At 43.6% G+C, this 20,386-nt stretch overlaps 1 protein-coding gene across 13 annotated transcripts in view; it reads left to right on the top strand.

Annotated features, from left to right (window-relative positions):
* Positions 1-20,386, top strand: part of shaker (potassium voltage-gated channel protein Shaker) — a 176,524-nt gene that overhangs the window by 91,359 nt on the left and 64,779 nt on the right. The window contains exon 1 of one of the 13 annotated variants that reach the window (XM_019844788.2): positions 14,473-14,942. The exons of 10 other annotated variants lie outside the window; for them this stretch is intronic. The gene's annotated coding sequence lies outside the window, so the exon portion shown is untranslated. Of the gene's footprint in view, positions 1-14,472; positions 15,151-19,193; positions 19,737-20,386 lie in introns of those variants that run through there. 2 more of the 13 variants (XM_025303362.1, XM_011153324.3) reach the window with 2 other exon arrangements.

Raw genomic sequence — 20,386 nt, 5'->3', positions numbered from 1 at the left:
CTACAATTATATGATAGTTATTATTATATTATAGCTATTGTGTCTACAGCGACAGATGAGTACATTGAACTTTGAACCCTGAATCTTGGACCTGTCGTTAGGCACAATAGCCGCCATATAATTTTAGATTAGATCATTCTGAACAAAAGAGTTCTTTAGCATTTTGCAAATAAGTGTTTTGCAAATTTTCAAGTTATCAATTAAAGGAGCTTCTAGATGTGATTACTTTTAATCATTAATAACTTGATACTATTTTTGCAAAATGGTACATAACTTTTCTCCTTAGTTTGATCTGATTAATCTTTACCATTTTTTGTTTCCAAAAGATCTCGGACATCCTATATAACATGATGTTTTATTTAGCACATATGTTTTCCTGATTACAAACTTTTTATATATGTATAATTTTTTTGCTTTTTCTTCAATATATTATATTGTGAGCAATATCTTTATTAATTCTTCTTAAGCACATGCATACGTTCTGGTCTGCCCTAAGCATGCGATAACTTCTCTAGGCAAGCAATAATTACATTTTGCATAAACGATATTCTTTAACCTATTAAACATTTTATCTTGTTTATTAAAAAAGTCGTTATGAAATTTCACAAATTCTTCATGAATTATTTCACTTATTTTTTGTAATATCTCGGATAGATACATGCAGTTTCGTGGAGCAGCGTGCAAGTTCAATGATCTGGTGGATTTAAGGAATCTTTTGTAGGGATTCCTAAATCACCATAACGATTCCGGAACCTGTGAGCAACGTATACGGCTGTATGTGTATAAGAGTGTATTTTTATATTCTTACATCACGTGTTAGATTACCACTGACAGGTTGATATAACCTGTAGGAATTTGGGGGTAATCGCTGATTGGTCAATCACTGTGCATCTTCGGAAATGAAGATTATATTCTTATATGATGTAAGAATATAATCTTCCCCCCTTATATTCTTATATGATGAAAAAGAGCATATGCACAATTTCCGTTCCTTCGAAGGATATTTGACGTTCTTTTTTGCGAGACACATGCAACATGCAGGGACAGACATCCGTTTCAGCGTTTTCCAAGCAGATACAGGGTCGAATTTTTCGCGTCGGGCATCGTGAGATCGTAAATTCGCCTTTCCGTCTTGCTTTTGACAACTTGGCCGTATCCTGCGACGATAATGGCAGCCAGGTGCATCGAAATGTACGTTTTACGAGTTTCTCTTCACTTAAACGTGTTTACGTGATATGTTTATCCTGGACTGCCAGCTATTTGCCACGTGTGCGTGCACGCAGCAAATCGTCGCGTTTGCTTTGGCCGTGCGCTTGATTTGTCACGTGAAATGAATGGGAGTCTCGCGGAGAGAAAGAGAGAGGGAGAGAAAGAGAGAGAGAGAGAGAGAGAGAGAGAGAGAGAAAGCGGGCGTTATTACTCCGCGCTGTGCGTCGTCGAAAGTGTATTAACGCGGAATTCTTGGCTGCAGCTCCACATTGTTGTCCTATAAATAGCGGCTCCCCTAATTGCGTCCCCAACCGCCCGTCTCTTGTTCCTCGTTCGCGTTATCGAGCTTTTCCTTTTCATCGGAGAGTGACCGGCGCTTTGTGCGTTCGTTGTGCAACAGTTCGCGCGTATCGAGCCGCGCGCGAAGATGATCGGGGCGGTTTTTGTGCGGCAGAGTTTCGCGGCGCGGTGAAGAATCGGGATCGCCGGGAGGTCGAATTGCCGCATCGCGTTGTGCGCCCGGCGACTCAATGAAATTCAATTTACACGTCATTTCCCGGGGCAGCGCGTCAATCTGCCGAGGGGGAGGGGGGCAGCTCAAGCATCCGAGCACCCACGTGTCGCTTGCCGCGAAGTGGGCCATCCTAATTATTGTAATGACGGATCGCCCACTGCGCGCGCGCGCTCTCTAAGGATTATTATAACTTCGCTCGCATCGCGCGTTAATTAAACTTTCTCCCAAACAAACGCGCGGCTTGCGCTCATATTATGCTCGTTCGCCGAGCCGGAGTATCGTTTTCCGGCCGGGAAATAATACCGCGCGCACAGCGACGGCTCCCAATATCGAATCAATTAACCGTACGAGAACGAGTATCCGCGGGAACGAACATCCGCGCTCGCTCGAGCGGCCGCGTGTTGCTCGCCGAGTAATAATTACCCCGTCGTCTCTGTCGTGCCTTTAATCGCTGCTCGCGGCGACTTGGTTTTAACCGACGCTCAATCCGCCGCATTTGATTTACCGTTCCGGCCGGGTAACTGCATTATCCGAGAGCGACTCCGGCGCTTCCGATCGATCGATCGTTTGTTGCGGCAGCGACGACGATGTTTATGCGAAGCGGGCCAACGCCGGAATGTGCGCGTGCATCGGTATCGAGACATTAGTCAACTTCAACAGGCGGCCAGGTCCCGACGAGAGAGAGAGAGAGAGAGAGAGAGAGTGAGAGAGGGGAGGGAGGGAGGGAGGGAGGGATGCAGTGCTCGAAACGTTATATTCACGGTGGGGGACAACAACCTCGGTCAATGCGGTTTGGTCGATCGCGCGCTCGCGGCGATCGATCCGCCACTCGCTCGGTGTCCCGAGGTCCTTGACGAACCGAAGGACTTTGAAGATCGACCATTATCGCCGAGGACGGGGAGCGGGCAGCAGGAGGAGGCGATGACGAGAGGGTGAGGGGAGAGGAGCAGGAGCGTGGCGGGGGGGGGGGAGCGGAGGGCAAAGGGCAGGAATGAAACTCGAACTTATTTAAGCGAGTATGCGGTCTCTCTGATGCAGTTGCAGTGTTGCACATGCGCTTTGGAAACTTTCGAAAGTAATTCAGCGAGCGATCGAGTCTCGCGCTGTGTGTGTCGCTGTATGCATACTTTTCTTTCTTTCGATTACCTCCCTCATGCGGCGCGCGACCGCGTGAATTATCCCGACGTCGTTCGTTGGTTAGTCGAATGTCTCTCGCTCTTTGAGCGGATCTTCTGTATGGTATACTTTGAAGCTCTTTGAAAATCCATAACCATAACTGTGAGGTTATAAGAAAGAACTGGCCAATCAGAGTCGATTCTCCTTGCGCTGGAGGAATAATTGACTGTGATTGGTCAGTTTCCTTACGATTTCACGACGATACGATTATGGTTTTTCAACTTATTTGCAAAATGGTAGAGGATTTTTTGGTCAGAGTGACCCAATCTACAATTATATGGCAACTATTGTGCCTAGCGATAGGTTAGAGATTCAGGGTTCAAAATTCAATATACCATATACTCATATCTATTGCTAGACACAATAACCGTCATATAATTGTAGGTTAGGTCATTCTGAATAAAAAGTCTTTTACCATTTTGCAAATAAGCAGGCAAGTTTTCAAGTTATCAATTAAAATTCTTCTACATGCAATGGCATTAACGATGTCCGCATTAATTCGTTTCACGTGCACGATGATGCACAGATAGATGAAAGGTTCAAACATGGACCAAACAACATCGACGTGAGTCGAATATTTGGACGGAGCATTTTCTTTACGACGGGAAGGTCTAATTAGGCATATGTAAAAAAATGTAAACGGTTGGACGTAAGCGAAATGACCGGTCAATTATTCTTGGGTCGCAAAGAGAAAAATTGATCGATGATTGGTTAATCTGTTTATTGTTTATGTTTTTGTGTTTTTGTATATGATGCCAAGGTACTCTATGCTCATCTTAGCGGTGATCTTAGGGAAAGTTATTGTGCTTGAGGTTTCTCTCTGTCGCGGCTTCTTAGGATTTTTATTCGGCTTTATATCCAGCTCGCGCTGGAACCGTGACATTTGCAACCGACTGAAAACGGCGTATTTAAAAAGATCTACTACGCCTATTTATTGCAAGTTATCAATATTGTAAGATTTAGACTCCGTTATAGAATGATTCGCAAACGTTCTTCCTAATGTAATTGCGTTGTTCCAAGCTGTCACAATTGAGAGGCATTACTGATGCGGTATAATCGGCTATGACAAGAACCGACATGACGATATATAGGGTGTTTGGGATTTTTTAGATATAAAAAATTATGAAGATTAGTCAGATCAAACTGAAAGAAAAAGTTATGTACCATTTTGCAAAAATACCATTGTGCAATAGTTATTAAGTTATTAATGAATGAAAATGACCACATTTAGAAACTCTTTTAATTGATAACCTGAAAATTTGCATACTTATTTGCGAAATGGTAGAGCATTTGTTCAAAATGACCCAATCTACAACTATATGGCAGCTATCGTGCCTAGCGATAGGTTAGAGATTCAGAATTCAAAGTTCAATATATACTCACATCAATATATACTCACGTCAAAAAAGTCCTTTACCATTTTGCAAATAGTAGGCAAATTTTCAAGTTATCAATTAAAAGAGCTTCTAGATATGATCATTTTCAATCATTAATAACTATTGCAATTTTTGCAAAATGGTATATGACTTTTTTTCTCTGTTTGATCTGATTAATCTTTACAATTTTTCGTTTTCAAAAGATCCCAGACACCCTATATATGTATATGACATCCGATGTTACAACTGTAGAATCCAAACAAAACATTAGAATATTTTCATTGTATTGTTATTTATCAGATAAGAGAGAGAGGAAGAGGGAGTGGGAGAGAGGGAGATGGGAGAGAGGGAGAGGGGGAGAGAAAGAGAGAGGGAGGGAGGAAGGGAGGGAGAGGGGAGAGGGAGATTGAGAGAGAGAGAGAGAGAGAGAGAAAGAGTGTGTGTGTGTAATAAAGGATCAGACTTATGTATATTGCATATTATTACTTTGATTTCTGCTGTAATCGATTATCATCAAGCAGTGGTGATCGTAAAGCAATGTCTTTTAACACATTGGCGACAATAGTGACCTTGGTTTAACACATTCTTTTGTTTCTTTTGCTTTGTTTTTTCCTTTAAATATACTCTTGTAAACATCACAGCGGCAATGTCTGCCAAAAATATTCGGTCCACAGGGATACTTAGGACTTTAAATATTCGAGCACCAATGTGTTAATTGCAACAATCTGGAGCTCTGGAACTTTCTTGGGAAAAATGTGTGCGTTCCGGACTCTGTGGAGTCCGAGTACATGGAGGGGCACGATAGCCCAAACATGCAATATAAGGTTACTAGTACTGGATTGTACAAACCGTAAGAGAAAAGAGAGAAAGTTAAGGTACTTTGGGTCATTCGGCTCGGTTCGCCACCGTTCGGCTTATTTTGTTTGTACAGCGACTGACATAATAGCCTTAACATTCAGCACAAGGTTATTAGTATTTTCTATTCATACGAATCTCCTTCTAGACATTAACATGAAGCCATCATTGTGACAAATGTGCCGCTCCCTCTACCTTGAATAATCGATAAATTATAAATCAATATTGCATTAAAAAGTCCTAATAACTTGGTTGCGCAAAACGTTAGGGCTATTATGTCGGTTACTATACAAACAAAACACGTACGTAACGTGACCCGGACGATGGCGAGTCGAATGACCCGAAGTACTTTAACCTTTAAAGGCTACCATAGATGAAATTTCATCCCATGCGAACTTTGTTTGAATCTCATTAAAAAAACATCTGTAATCACCGCAAATAATAATGTTTCTACTTTCTATATAATATTTGATAATAATAAGACATTTAACTGCATTTGTTTGATTTCTTTGATTTTAAAAATAAAAAAAATATATACCGTCGGGGTGAAATATTTTTACCTATATCCACCCGCAAAAAAATGGATCTTTAAAAGTAACTTTAGCACAATTTTATGACATATTTGAATAGCGATAACTCAGCCAAAAATCATCGTATTGTTATGAAACGATGCTCAACTTAAAGCTTGGACCTTTCTTGTCAACAATCAAAAACTTAAAAAGTGAATTATAATAAATGTTGTAAAATGGCGGATGTTGAAGGTAGACTTTAATTAATGCGAAAAAAATGTGTTTTTTAATTGTTGCGCTGTTTAGGGGAATCAGTTCTCTGATACAAAAATCTATGCGATTTAAAGCTCATTTATTTCCTAACAAATCCATATTTTAATCATTTTTCTATGACCTTTTTTGATAAAGTTATGCCGTTTTGAAGAAAATGGACAAACTTTTCTTGTAAAGTCTACGATTTAGAATAAAAATGTCGTGGAGAACTTTTTCAAAAAGGAAATTAACATGTACTTCGATCAAGATGTTCCACGTAGTGGTAGGTAATCGGATTTAAACCTCGTGTGAGTGCGTACGTGTACATACGAAAGCGTGTGTGTGTCCTGCTTTTAACATTACCCAAGATCAACGGCGTGAAATGGCAGGAATCTGATCCTCTGTGTGTGTGTGTGTGTGTGTATGTGTGCGTGTACGTGTGCGCGCGCGCGTGTGTGTGTTTAAGTTTAATAATATTGTTTCCTCTCGTATTTAACAATTTTTCTGTTTGTTGAGAGTATACTGTCAAATCAAATTTCTGATTTCTTCTTTTACATTGTTCCATTTTTCTTGCAAAGCGTTGCGAAGTGCTGCTAACGTTTGAGTATTATGTTTCCTTATTCTTCGTTTCAGCATGCTGCCCATAAATGCTCGATAGGATTCATATCCGCATTCAAAACATTTTCTTCAAAACAGCATAACTTTATCAAAAAAAGATCGTAGAAAAATGACTAAAATATGAATTTGTTAGGAAATAAATGAGCTGTAACCCGCATACATTTTGGCACCACAGGATCGATTCTCCTGGGCAGTGCAAAAGATAAAAAACAAATTTTTTTTCCCATTAATCGAAGTCTATCTTCAACATCCGCCATTTTGTAAAACATTTATTATAATTCATTTTTAGGTTTTTGGTTGTTGACAAGAAATGTCCAAGCTTTAATTTGAGCTTTGTTTCATCTCAATATGATGGATTTTGACGTCTATTAAGTTGGCACAGCCCTTTCAACACAATCGCGTGGGATTAGCACAGAAATTTAGTGCTCTTTTGCTGCTAATTTGTTGCTCTATTCCCGATTTTGTTGCTCCAGCCATTTCGAAGAAAACAGTTGCTATGCTAGCTTATTAGCTAGCTCTTAAGATATTCCAGTTTCAAATTTGTTGCTCGCGGTATGTGTTTAAACAATACTCAAGAACCCATAGGTGTGTGCTGGCTACAAGAATAAACTACTCGAAAAAAATTTGTTACTTGCCCAATTTCGGTCTCAGTATGTTGCCTGATTTTATTGCCTTAAGATATCCCAGTTTAAAATTTGTTGCTCGTGGTATATGTTTATTTTAAACAATACCCGAGAACCCATAGGTGTATGCGGGCTACAAGAGTAAACTACTCGAATAAAATTTGTTGCTCGCTCAATTCCGGTCTTAATATGTTGTCCGATTTTGTTGCTCTTAAGATATCCCAGATTCAAATTTGTTGCTCGCGGTATATGTTTCAACAACAGCCGAGGACTTATCGGGCTGTGCTGGCTACAAGAGTAAACTAATCGAAAAAAATTTGTTGCCCGCCCAATTTCGGTCTCAGTATGTTGCTTGATTTTGTTGCTCTTAATCCCAGTTTCAAATTTGTTGCTCGCGGGATATGTTTAAACAATAGCCGAGAACCTATAGGTGTGTGCTGGTTACAAGAGTAAACTACTCGAAAAAAATGTGTTGCTCGCCCAATTCCGGTCTTAATATGTTGTCCGATTTTGTTGCTCTTAAGATATTCCAGTTTCAAATTTGTTGCTCGCGGTATATGTTTAAACAACAGCCGAGGACTTATAGGGCTGTGCTGGCTACAAGAGTAAACTACTCGAATAAAATTTGTTGCTCGCTCAATTCCGGTCTTAATATGTTGTCTGATTTTGTTGCTCTTAAGATATCCCAGTTTTAAATTTGTTGCTCGCGGTATATGTTTAAACAATAGTCGAGAACCTATAGGTGTGTGTTGGCTACAAGAGTAAACTACTCGATAAAAATTTGTTGCTTGCCCAATTTCCAATTCCCAGCACATATCTATAGGTTCTCGGCTATTGTTTAACATATACCGCGAGCAACAAATTTGAATCTGGGATATCTTAAGAGCAACAAAATCGGACAATATATTAAGACCGGAATTGGGCGAGCAACAAATTTTTTTCGAATAGTTTACTCTTGTAGCCAGCACACACCTATAGGTTCTCGGCTATTATTTAAACATATACCGCGAACAACAAATTTGAAACTGGAATATCTTAAGAGCAACAAAATCAGGCAACATACTGAGACCGAAATTGGGCGAGCAACAAATTTTTTTCGAGTAGTTTACTCTTGTAGCCAGCACAGCCCTATGAGTCCTCGGCTGTTGTTTAAACATATACCGCGAGCAACAAATTTGAATCTGGGATATCTTAAGCGCAACAAAATCAGACAACATACTGAGACCGAAATTGGGCGAGCAACAAATTTTTTTCGAATAGTTTATTCTTGTAGCCAGCACACACATATGGGTTCTTGGGTATTGTTTAAACACATACCGCGAGCAACAAATTTGAAACTGGAATATCTTAAGAGCAACAAAATCGGACAACATATTAAGACCGAAATTGGGTGGGCAATAAAATTTTTCCGGGTAGTTTACTTTTGTAGCTAGCATACGTCTATAGGCCCCCGGCACTGCTTTTTTTTTCGAAATGGCTAGATCAACAAAATCGGGAATAGAGCAACAAATTAGCAACAAAACGTAGTTTAAAATTATGTGTTCGTTTTTCGTTTTTTATTTTTTTTTCGAGGGACCGTGCTAACTTTAATGTTAAGCTAGCATAGCCATTGTTTTTTTTCGAAATGGCTGGAGCAACAAAATCGGGAATAGAGCAATAAATTAGCAACAAAATCGTAGTTTAAAAATATGTGTTCGTTTTTCGTTTTTTATTTTTTTTTCGAGGGGCTGTGCTAACTTTAATGTTAAGCTAGCACAGCCACTGTTTATTTCGTAACGGCTGGAGCAACAAAATCGGGAATGGAGCAACAAATTAGCAACAAAAGAGCACTAAATTTCTGTGCTAGTCCCATGCGATTGTGCTGAAAAGGCTGTGCCAGCTTAATAAAGACGTTGATTTTTGGCTGAGTTATCGCTATTGAAAGATGTTCGAAAACTGTACTAAAACTTAGTGGCCCGTTTTTTTTTGCGGGTAAGTGTATGATAGTATTAACGTGATTTTCTTTGATGATAACTTTTAAGAGTTAACTTTCTTTTTGCCTCAAATTGATATATACTTCGAAGTTAACAATATATACTACTCAAAAGAATTATGGCATAGATAATTTATTGCCGAAAATTGGCCTACTTTGACTGGCGATTACTTCGCGAGAATTTATTATATTATAGACTAATGATTTTTTTTTCAAAATGAAGCTTAAAGTCTCTACTTTAAGAATGTATCTCCATTTTTTGCATACGATACACCCCTACCCCTATAACCCCTGACACCTGAGGACATGTTTGGTATACTGAAAATTGCAAAGTTTGACAGAATGCACGGATGTGGACAATTTTTTTTCGGAGACGCCGTTTGCATCGCCATCAAGTTCAAATCTTCCCCTTCAATTTGAAAGAAAAATGGAGTCGCTACAATTTTTTTTCGCAAAGTTACAGCCCTTCAAAAATATCGTTGTTTTTGGCCTTCGGGCCAAGTGTGCAGTAATTATTGACTATGGAAGTGACGAACCACGGGGTCCTTATCTCTTCTGTCACGGACACACACACACACACACACACACACACACACGCGTGCACACTTGACCTGAAGGCCAAAAGCAACGATATTTTTGAAGGGCTGCAACTTTGCGAGAAAAAATTGTAGCGACTCAATTTTTCTTTCAAATTGAAGGGAAAGATTTGAACTTAATGACGATGCAAATGGCGTCTCTGAAAAAAAATTGTCCACGTCCGTGCATTCCGTCAGACTTTGCAATTTTCAATATACCAAACATCCTCAGGTGTCAGGGGTTATAGGGGTAGGGGTGCATCGCATGCAAAAAATGGAGATACATTCTTAAAGTAGAGATTTTAAGCTTCATTTTGAAAAAAAAATCATTAGTCTATAATACAATAAATTTTCGCGAAGTAATCGCCAGTCAAAGTTGGCCAATTTTCGGCAATAAATTATCTATGCCATAATTCTTTTGAACAGTGTATATACTTCGCCCAGATATTCTCATGTCGATGGGTTGAATTGATTTTCTCGTGTTTTCCAAATGTTTTCTGCCGGACCGACCATAATTCTTCATTCTCACGCGCTTCATTTCTCTTCCCTGCGTTTTCGCAGAATGACTTTCGCGTAGTGAAAGCGGTAACAATTGCGAACGAGTGTTGATGTTATCCGCGTCGACTCGTCGGGGTGCGCGACGCCAAAAAGGCGCCACTGAGTCACCCCTTTCGGAGGAATCTAAACGGGCGTCCTCGCCGAAAACGACGCGTTCGTGTCCTTATGAGAGAAAGAGATAGAGAGAGAGAGAGAGAGAGAGAGAGAGAGAGAGAGAGAGAGAGAGAGAGACGGAGAGAGAGAGAGAGAGAGAGAGAGAGAGAGAGAGAGAGAGAGAGAGAGAGAGAGAGAGAGAGAGAGAGAGAGAGAGAGAGAGAGAGAGAGAGAGAGAGAGAGAGAGAGAGAGACGGAGAGAGTGAGAGAGATAAAGGATAAGGGGCGGTAGCGAGAGAGCGAGGTTCTCCTCAAGCTCGATTGGAAAATAGGTCACTGAGTGCCGAAATCGATAAACGATCCGACGTATGCGCTGCATGGTAACTGCATTATCGACGATCCTACGTAGGAGATCCTGACCTTCGCCCGGACGGATGGCGCGACGTATCCTGATCCGAAAAGATACATGCCGCTGCGTACGCTTGCATCGGTCGTGCCGAGAATAACGAATGCGCGCTGAAGAAAAAAGAAGATATCTCGAGTACAACGTTCCTTTGACGCGGCGTGCCCGTTTCGACTTTTTGTGTAGATACAATTCTCCTCTTATTCTTACGTTTCTAGACATTCTTTAGGCATATGTTTTTAGGTATTTTTCTCCTCCAACATGGAGCGAAGGGGAATTGCACACGCGCATATGTGTGTGTATGTGTGTGTGTGTGTATGCGACATAAGGATAAAATGACCGGCCGGTCATTTTGCAACTTCCGCGGCCCATCCCCTTCGCTCATCCTCTTCGACAGCAAAGCGATAAATTTCGCGTGAACAAGCGTGATTCCTCCGTGTATTCGTCCATCGCGACTGGCTAGAAGTCATTTTTTAAACCGAGATCTCGTGCGGAAATATCTACTTTGTCTGACCGCGTGTGTATACATCTACTTTGCCTGGCCTTTTACGGACGTAGCTACTTTGTCTTGCGCCTTGCGGAGATATCTATATTGGCTATCTCCACACGGACGTATCCGCTCGGCCTGTCTGCGTATCTATGTATCTACTTACCGAGTTAACTATTCGTGAAATCGAATTTATGTTACTACTTGTTGGTCGCGAGATTTCTGCCCGCACGGCGAGCGACTTTTCGAATGCCTGCGGCGCAGGCAAGTGTCCGTCGACAATCGGAATGCTTACTCGGAATGTTCATTCAGGATGGTTACTCAAGCGTTTATTGGATATTTTTCTATGTTTTTAGGCATTTTCCTCCTGCAGCATAGAACGCACGCGCGCATTTATGTGCGTGTGTGTGTGTGTGTGTGTATGCGACATAAGGATAAAATATCCCGATTGCTTTTATGTTTTTCGCCGATGGGGCGAGTTCTTAATGATCCGGCCGAACGCGGCTGCCTCTACTTGACCGTGAAAACGATTTTACATTGCGCATTTATTCCACATCCTGGCGCTTGGGATCGACTCGCTTATCCTTTGAGCGTACAGGAAGCCGCGTCGGGAGTGTATACCGTCTGACTGTGCACTAATATAACTACTTAAGCGTGAAATCGAATTTACGTTAACATGCACCGCGATACGCTGTGTCTATCCGAACGGACTTGACTTGTGTGAAATCTGAGATGATCTAGCGACGCGCTTTCTCCGGAGCGCAAACGTATATATGTACATTCGTTCCATTTCCTTTCACGGTAAAGCGATAAATTCTCGTCGACGGGCGTAATTCGACGTATTTCCCTCGTGCCGTATTCGTTCGCGGCGAGTGGCAAAACTTAAGGAAACCCGCCCGATCTTGCGAGGAAACATCCTCCACTTCGCCCAGCCTTTCGCGACTGAAGAAAGTAAGACAACCAGCCAGAGAAATATGTATTTATTTATAGAAATTTCGTTACTATTATATACGCGCGACTCGCGCTATCCCGTATTTTAACCCAGTTTGCACCCAGCTGTATCCAGTCTAAGTCGTTAATACACCTCGCTAATTTAATTTTGCGGACAATGTCGCTCATAAATCTCCAACGTAGCGCCGTAGAAGCTCACACGTTCGCCGAACGCGGCCGGTTTATGCGCGAGCGCGCGTGCGCGCCACCGACTCATCGCGGAAGTCTAATTAACGTCGATGCTTATTGCTAATGGACTTACGCGCGAGCTGCTGGAGATGCCTGCTATTCGCATTTCCGCGTTCACCCTTCGACCGCCCAACAACTAGCACACATCCACGCGACGCGACGCAACGCGACGCGACGCGACGCGACGCGACGCGACGTGACGCGCTGCGCCGCGACGTTAGCAGCTCGGTCCCGCGGCCGAATTTGCGCCAGTGGTCGTATTGTTGATCAATAGAGGCACCACTCGATGCGTATTGCGTCTTTTAGCGGTCTAATTCCGCGCTCGGGCCAGATGATGGCGTTCATTACGGCGCAGGTGGTCGCGATAAATCGTAATATTGCGGCGTGCCAACGTCGATACTGCCGAGTGCTCTGTCTTCTTTTTCTCTCCTTCTCTATCTCTTTCTCTCTCTCTCTCTCTCTCTCGTGTAAAAATGGTAGCAATTTAGTGGCAAGGAGCGAAAGCAGCGGCGGATTGCCAATGGGATATTTCTCTCGCGTATGTATATCGGGGGGGAGGAGGGGGAGGGGGTGTGATTTCACGAGGGAACGGAATCTGCTCGTCATGTCACTCGGAAGCAGAAGACTAACCTTTGACCGTAACTCGCCCACGTATAGGTGTACTTATTTGCCCTTGGATTTTATATTAAACTATTATTAGCCGACAGCGAGTGTTCAATGGGGTGAGCGACGGGAGATTCGAGATTATACGGCCCCTGTAATAGAGTGAACGTCGACTTTCTATGATCCGCGCAAAGCGATGCTGACCTTTGCCGACGGTGTAAATGCTTCGCTCAGACGGCGAATTTACCAGCACTTCTGACTTTATGCGATACCACGCGTCAGGATGTTATTATTATTTGCACTGCGCTTGTCCTTGTGCTCGCTCGTTTCCGAGAGTTGGGACGTTTCAGGCTCTCATGGGGAGCCGTTCAGAGCGAGGGAGAGAGAATTAGAGTTGAAAAAAAGAAATCGTTATAGACACGTCGCATCTGGTTTGATCAGTACGCTCGCTATATAGCACGCATTAAGTTTGTAAGAGTCAGACCTCGGTGAAGTTATAGTCGGGCTATCGATATCGGCCGATATTAATAGACGATGGAAAAATATATACAGTCGAGACTAAATTTACTTGTATCAATAACAATCCCGGCCGCGCGAGACTAGCGCGTTCTCAGACCACTCCGCGAATTTCCCCCCATTCATCCTGCCCGGTCTCTTCTCTTCTTCACAGTGTCATCATTTTTCGCAAGCGACGCGCCGATCGATTTCCCCGTTTTTCACTGGCGACGACAGTGCGTCCAGCCTCGTGGCTGTTGCTCGCGATGTAAAGCAATCGCGATCGGCTTTGAACGACGCGACACTCTGGAAGAAAGCGCGGGCTATGGCTGAGAAGACCTCGGGTGCCTCCAGTGCTTCAGGATTTGCGGCGTACTTATGCGCGCGCGCGGCTATCGGATCGGCGAACAATTTACCTGGCGGACTCGCGACTCGCGTCGTGGCGTCGCTTCCGGTCGACGTGTACACACGAGCGTCCTTCAGCCCCTGCGCCCGAGCCCTTTCTTCCGTCCCTGGCTTCCCTCGGGAAGCGGTGGATGCACTTGATCGTCTTCGGTGCACGAGTGCGGAAGGAGTATCGAGCCGGCGATGCGAGGGGTGCCCCGAGGGTCGTCTCCAAAGGGTAGAAGTGACGTTCGGGATGCGGGGGGTCGCTTAGTGGGGGCGATCGTGTCGCGGTGGTGGAAAGCACCAGGGTGGACTCGGAAGGACGCAGCACGCGCCTTCCGCAAACCAAGACAGCCACGCTGCCGGCCGGTCGTGTCTCTCTTCTCTCGCCACCCTCCGCGAGTATCGTTGCGATAGTCATCGACTGCGGTGCGTTCGCGACGGGGGCTGGACTGGCTCTTCCGCCGCCGTGATTAACCCGTTTTCACCTCGCGTTTGTCTCTCTCTCTCTCTCTCTCTCTCTCTCTCTCTCTCTCTCTCTCTCTCTCTCTCTCTCTCTCTCTCTCTCTCTCTCTCTCTCTCTTCTCCTCCCTCCTTCTCGTTGAAGCTCTCACGCTCTCGTGTCTCTTTTCGAGTGCTTTCTTGACATGCTCGGTAACGGTATCGTAGAGTAAAATCTCCATCGGATTAGCCGGCGCGGTGATCTCAAGTGAGCAAGCGGAAGCGATATTAACACCGAGCTACTAACGTGAGCCGTGTAAAGCCGAGCTGCGGAGAGAAAATCATAGAGAGATTCTCGCTTATCCGAGGAGAAATTCGCCAGCTTGAATTCTCCCCGTTACCGCGCACCTCTGCTGCAGAGGAGGATGAGCGATTCGGGCGAAAACGGGTTAAAATGCGCGCCGTGAGAAACTGTTGTGAGCGCAGTTCTCGAGTCGAGTGCCGTGTCGAGTCGTGCGTCATGTCAAGCTCGTTAAGTGACCGTGATCGGGGGTGCGTTTGAAGGGAAGAAGGAAGAATCCCGCGGGATCGCCGCTCTTCCCTGGCGCATACTTGAGGTAGATCAAATGATAAAAGATTCCCGCGAGTGAATCGTGCACGGAAATGCCGTCCGACGTGCGTCGTGGCTGCCGGCAGGGGGAGGGTAACAGTGATCGTGAATTATATTGTCTCCGGCAAAGGTTTGCGCTCGTTGATCACGACGGATTATCGATCTCTCGATGGTGGAACACGAACAGGACTGCCGCACCGTGCGCCATCGTAGACGTGTGTGTCCTCGAGCGGCATTGCGAGCGGGAGAGACGAAAGAACGGCGAAAAATGTTGCACGTAACCCGGCCCAGGCATCCATCAGCAATTATGCAGCGCGCGCGCGCGCGCGGATCTGTCGTTCCGCGTGAGAAAAGCCGAGACGGGGAGGAAAGCGCCGTGTCGCGAGATAAAGATACGCGCGCTCGGGACGGCCACCCTCGTAAGCGGCTTACATCACGCACGACGTTTCTCGTGCGTGAAACGTCCACGTTTTATCGCCGACTACGATGCTCGATACGGCCGCGCGTACCGCGCCGGTTTAATCGGTCGCGCTTTGCGCGCTAATTAAAACGGCGGGCGCCTGCTGGAGTACGATCTGAGCGGAGCGAGCGCGATTTCATGCGAGCTTTATCGGTCGATAAATCGTATCGCGGTCACGCGACACGCCGCGTTCTTAAATTCGGCCGCTCACCTCATGTTTTTATTATCGGATACGAATCTACTGTAAACGGACGTGTAACTCACCGCGTAACGGCGGCAATGTCCGCGATTTGGCGCCTCCGACTGAGCCAATGGAAGGAAACTCGTGCTTTTGTTTTTGATCTCTCGTGATCTCTCGTTTAATCACCCCCTCTTTTCCTTCCCTCTTTCCTCCCCTCTCTCTTTTGCTTTTTTCCTCTCGGACACTCTCTCTTCTCCTTTCTGTTTCTTTTCTCCCCTCTCTTCTCCCTCTATCACATTTCCCTTCTCTCCTCTTCACCCTCTCTTCCCCTTCTCCTCGTCTCCTTCCCCTCCTTCTCTCTACCTCTCTTCCTGCCTTTTTTCTCTTCCTCTTCTTCTGTGTCTTCCTGTCTTTTCCTTCTCTTTTCCTTCCTCTTCTCTCGGACTTTCTCTTTTGCACCCCTCTTTTCTCTTCCCTCTTTCTTCTTTTTTCTCCTCTCTCTCTCTCTCTCTCTCTCTCTCTCTCATTCTCTCCTCCTCCTTCTCTCTCGCTCTCTATCTCCTTATCCTCCCGCTCTTCTGGTTTCTTCCACTTCTTCTTAGGAATAAATTTGAAATTTTCTCAATGAGGAATCGCTCTTTACGTTCGCCTCGTGTGATCGTTGCGAGGACGGAGGTGGAAGTGAAACTTTCGTCCGACGTTAACTTATTCATTGACTATCCGTGACAGGGATTCGCGGTCGAGAGGGAGACAGCTCGTTTCATCGATTGACGCGCAAATCACGACGACGCACACGGACGCATAATCGTGGTATTTCCGTGCGTCGGGATGGAAAAAAGTGCCGGGCCGTCTGTGTTGCTCGTAAATTAATTCGCACGTGCGAGCGTGCAGTTGTAACGCGCATTGTCAGATTCATTGTCGTGCGCGAATTAGCACGACGCGGCGTAACGCGCCGTCGGCCAATCGCGAGATGCGGTTAATTCACTTTGCCGCACTCGTGCGTAATTTGTCTTCCCACGTAGAACGTATCGAAATTCGCGCGTGTGTTAGCTCGCTCTCCTCCGTTACAACGCACGATATCGACGATCGCCGAGTTTCGATGAATCTTCTCTCCCCGCCATCACACCCACACGATGAACAACCGTTCTTCTTTTAGCTCCCCGATACGTACCTTATTGATAGTGCAAATGGTCGTAACAAATTTCAGGGATACAAATCAATTTTCCTTGCAAATATAAATGTCTATGTCTGTAACACACGCGTAATATTTCCACATTCGGTCCCGCTGTAAATACCGCGCGCCAGAATATTGGACATTTGCAATATGAAATTTGTTATAATGAAACATATATACAGGGTGTCTGGGATCTTTTAGAAAAATTGTGAAGATTAATCAGGTCAAACTGAAAAGAAAAGTCAAGTACCGTATTGCAAAATTGCATTAGTTATTAAGTCATTAATGATCGAAAACGACCGCTTCTTTAATTGATAACTTGAAAATTTGCGTTCTTATTGGCAAAATGGTAAAAGACTTTTTTGTTCAGAATGACCTAACCTACAATTATATGACGGCTATTGACGGTCTAGTGACAGATGTAAGTATATTGAACTTTGAACCTATCGCTAGCCACAATAGCCGTCATTTGAACGAAAAAGTCCTTTACTGTTTCGCAAATAAACATGCAAATGTTCAAGTTATCAATTAAAAAAGCCTCTGGATGTGGTCATTTTCAATCATTAATAACTGCGATTTTTGTAAAATGTACTTGGGACTTGGCACTTTTCTTCTCAGATTGATCTGATTAATCACATATGCAATTTTTCATAATTCCATACACAGGATGTCCAGCGTAACGGCCCGCACCATTTTTTAATTCCGACGGTTTAAAGAAAAGATCATAAGGTGAACGTTCATCTGCTTCATACAGGCTACTTGCCATAAAAAAATTGGAAAAGAAAGATTTTCTCCATAAAAAACTCAAGGTCATCTTGAATTTTTAAAATGCCACTGTGCAATCTTTTTTACACGGCAGTATGGAGGTCTTTAAGACGAATTCAATGAATATATAGGAGAAATGTCATTTTTATTATTAAGAGTATAAAAACGAGAGAAAAATTTTAACTTATGGAAGCTAGTGTTCAAATTGTTTGTCTCCTTTTGCAACACAAAGTTCTACTTTTTCTTTAAACAGATTACTGTGTGTAACAGTTATTGTATTATTTGAATCCAAAGTTACAAGTTGTAATTATTTTTTCTCCAAGATCTTGAACAATATTAATTAGTGTTTGTGATATACAAGAGCTTGCAGATATGCCCATAAGAAAATTCCATCGGGAATAAATTTCTAGTGAAAGTCAGTGAGCCAGTCATCGGATTGGTCTACATGTACTTATAATACGATTCCCAAAAGTTTACTGAAGGTAATTTTAAAATATCCATGCATCACGGACTGGACCGGATCGTCTCGTTGGAAATATATGTTCTCTATATCGATAATATTTTGCATTGGCGCTTGCATATCAAAAAAGTGAAGATATCGATGTGATGTTAAGTTTCCTTCGCAAAAGTACGATTCAATGAAATAACGACTTTGTATATCATACCAGATATTAATTTTTGCACCATTTCATAAATTAGAGTTTTTCTGTTGTTTTTAGGTTGCCGTTAATAAAAGTTAGATTTCTTATAGTGCATCGAATTCGTCTTAAAGTCCTCTATAATATTATATAAAAAGATTGCGTACTGCCAACAAAAGAATTTAGGATGACTTTGATTCTTTGTGAAGAACATTTTCTTTTTAAAGTTTTTCATCGCACGTTGCAGCGTCTATATGAAGCAAATGAACATTCACCTTGCAACCTTTTCTCCAAATAGTCGAAAGAGTTTAAAAAATCGTACGGATCGTTACATTGAATATCCTGCGTATGATATTATCTATTTGTGCTTATTGGAGCATCAAATAGCCGGAAAAAAAAGTGATAAGTAACAAGCATTCGATTTAACCAGTTCACTGGCAGACTCGAATCCAACGTTTCGCGCCAAAACCAGTAAAAACGAATAACTTCATATTCTACACGAAAGCTTATCTGCAAGGGTTTCTTTGGGATCGCTGTTGGATGTTGACTAGGTCCAAGGTCGAAATTTCGAAATTCAAAATGGCGGTTTCAAGTGACTAACTTTGATATTTCCTTACGGATACGCATCAAACTCGATATGTATTTTGGTTGCGGATAATGACTGTCATAATTCGAGCTTCCCACCTAAAGCTATTCGGCAAAGAAGTATTTTCCTTCAACATATTTCACTCGCTAATAATGGAGGTAAAACTATCTGTAATAGAATAGTCACTAGAAGTCGTCATATTGAATCTGTCATTTTATGTTTCGCAATTTCGACTGGATTTATCACCAGCAACTTAAAAAACACGAACATATCGAGTATGATCTTCTCCTTAATGGACTAACAAAATTGGTCACTTGGATCTGCCATTACGAATTTTGAAACTTCGTCACCAGCGATCTGAAAAATTGTCTACAAACAAAATTTCATGCAAATCCAAATGGGAATATCAATATTAATAAATATTCTTCAAAAATTGACAAGATTGAATATTTAAGCGCCACCACTTTTTATCCGCCGTTATGAATATTTTTGAGTTTGATTCCGGATTCATAGGCAGTGACCCAAAAGACATGGGTGTATCAAGTTTGATGCAGACCCGTTGAAAAATTGACTATTCACAATGCTTGTATATAAGTCATTACTAGTTGTGGCGCATCTTCTTTCGCTCGCATATGAGTGGTTATCAGTGAACTGATTGACTGGAACGTAATATCTGCTGATGGACGAGCGATTGGTTTCCTCCTCCCATATTTGTGACATGTGAAGGAAGTTGCGAAGTGGACGAGAGGGTGGTGGTCCTCTTCCTCGGTTGTTGCGATTGGTGTATCCTCGAGGTAGCACACGTGATCTCCTTTCGCGGACTAAGGAAAGTGAAGGAGGGAGGAAGACTTGTGTGTTGCTTCGCGCTGACCGAGGTCGTCGGTTGTAATTTCGCCGTCAATCAGTCGCGCGACGCCGACGTCGCGACTTTACATTTTCCGCGGGTGCGAGCGAGCGCGCGTCGACGTCGAAAACGTGTCACGGCCGATCGAACCACGTATGTATGGACGCACAATGGCATAACTTACGTGCCGTTGTACCTACGGCCAGAGTTGTTTTAATCGTTAAGTGTCCGGCTGCCTGCGCCCGTGCTGGCTAACGCGCGCCAGCTGCGCGCCGCTATTCCGCGCGGCGCCGGCATTGGTTTGTTATTTCAACGCTCGTATGATTAATTTTCGTCCGTCGTTTGATGTTTCGTCGTACGCGACATCAACACACTGCCACGTCGGAAACGCAGTCGAATATACGGGACGACGAATTTATCGACGGTGCACAAGCGGTGCACCCGCATGAGCCCCGTCTCGGGGCCCAGCTACACCTCGTTTCGCTGCGCCTTCGCGGAATCGAAGGGACAATAGCGCGAAATAGCGAATTGTGTTTCCCCGCAACGCTCGAAAATATTTTACGCAACCGGCAGGTGCGGCGCGGAGGGAGGGAGGGAGGGAGGGAGGGAGCAGAACGGGGGAAATTATTTAGATAGCGAAGTGAAATTTTGTCGTGATACCGTATCGAGTGTAGCGCAGCGAGCTTCCGTGACCGAAGTCGGTCGATGAAAGCTAGCAGCACGTTGTCGCCGTGGAGAGAAGCAAGTGGCATCGTAAAACCGCGCCAAATAGTGTGTCCGAGTTGCGAATCCATTTGCGTTCG

This window comes from Harpegnathos saltator, unplaced genomic scaffold (assembly GCF_003227715.2).
Source record: "Harpegnathos saltator strain DR-91 unplaced genomic scaffold, Hsal_v8.6 scaffold54, whole genome shotgun sequence".
In the NCBI taxonomy this organism is placed as follows: Eukaryota; Metazoa; Arthropoda; class Insecta; order Hymenoptera; family Formicidae; genus Harpegnathos; species Harpegnathos saltator.
Note: the sequence above shows the minus strand (reverse complement) of the source record. Positions and strands in the feature narration are given on the sequence as shown.